The sequence below is a fragment of the Symphalangus syndactylus genome, chromosome 8 (genome assembly GCF_028878055.3).
Source record: "Symphalangus syndactylus isolate Jambi chromosome 8, NHGRI_mSymSyn1-v2.1_pri, whole genome shotgun sequence".
Taxonomy (NCBI): domain Eukaryota; kingdom Metazoa; phylum Chordata; class Mammalia; order Primates; family Hylobatidae; genus Symphalangus; species Symphalangus syndactylus.
The window spans coordinates 28,046,145-28,047,470 of record NC_072430.2 but is presented as its reverse complement, the minus strand read 5'-3'; the positions used below and the strand labels follow the sequence as shown (position 1 = coordinate 28,047,470).

Here is a 1,326-nt window from a genome sequence, read left to right as displayed (position 1 = left end):
TGACTTCCCTGGGGAAGGGGCACTTTCTATAAGTTTTCTCTTAGCCCCAGTGGGCTATAAGTGATCCTGTTACTGTAGGTCATGGTCAAAAAGTTGGAAAACAATTCTAGAGTTTGATAACTGCAAACCAGACATGGCAGAACTGAGATCCACACAGGCCGAGTTTTGATGAGAAGAGGTGGAGGGATAATATTTGGGAATTTGGAAAGGAAATTTAAGAGAGATCTTTGAGAAGCATAAGGGTGTTATGTACTTGAGGAGAGAGAAGGTTAAAGGAGAACTTAAGTGAAGAGGGTGCTTAGTGGGAGCAAATTTCCCAGACCTGATGATTTTGCCTAAGGCTTGCCCCAACCTTAGCTCTGAGACAGTAAAGACAACGATTTACAACGTAAGACCTGCATTAAATTCCTGGCTCCACAATTGCTAGTCTTTGAACTTGAAGGCAGAGTTTGCGTTTAATTTGTCTTTGTGCCTTTAGCTCTGAACACAAGGTACAAGATTACTGTATAATGAACATAATTATCTACGGATTCTAAGCAATCTTGTACTAGTCCTTCCAGAAATGTCTGAGACTGTTTTCTCCTCTGCAAAACAGGCTCCTTTTTTCTACATAGGATGACCATCAGGATCACATGGGGAATTAGCTCAAGTGGTAGAGCGCTCGCTTAGCATGCGAGAGGTAGTGGGATCGATACCCACATTCTCCAAACTTTACCATTTGGACCTTGGGTCTCCAAACAAGATCACAGATGCTGAGCCAGTTTTATTTTGAAGATCAAATGAAATAATCAAGGTGACGAACCTTGTGAAATGCTAAGTGCTGCATAGGAGTTGTTTGTGGTATAGTTGTTATGATGTAAATTAACTGGTCCCTATTTTTATTTATGGAGGGTAGACTATATTGTGGAATCCTAGGAAAGGGAAATAGGAGTAGATTTAAAGCCTGCCACTACAAGTGCTGTATGAAGACTAGTATTCTGTACTGAAAGATAAGGATTTACGAGGTATTTTTTTATAATTAACATGGTGTAAACACATTCCACTTTCTAAACACATTGTTCAACTTAGTAACTGCAACTCCTACACCCTTAGAAGGATAGTTTTCTCCTCCTGATTTTTTTTTTGAAAAGTCACTAGCTAGCACTTCTTTAAAATCCAACATTTAAAACAAATACACCAAACTCTGCCAGGAGATGCAACCTCTTGATCTCAAAATCCAGGCAAAGATATTAACAAGATGCAGAAATTACTTCAAAACTGTGTAGTAATGATGAAACTATGGTGGGTGATGAGGAAATAAGGGAGAGAAGGAGGGAAAGAAAGGGA

The 1,326-nt window shown here is 39.4% G+C and overlaps 1 non-coding gene across 1 annotated transcript; it reads left to right on the top strand.

Moving 5' to 3' along the window:
- Positions 1-634: 634 nt before the first annotated feature.
- Positions 635-707, top strand: TRNAA-AGC (transfer RNA alanine (anticodon AGC)). The gene has a single exon. It is a non-coding gene; the product is annotated as a tRNA-Ala (tRNA).
- Positions 708-1,326: the final 619 nt, after the last annotated feature.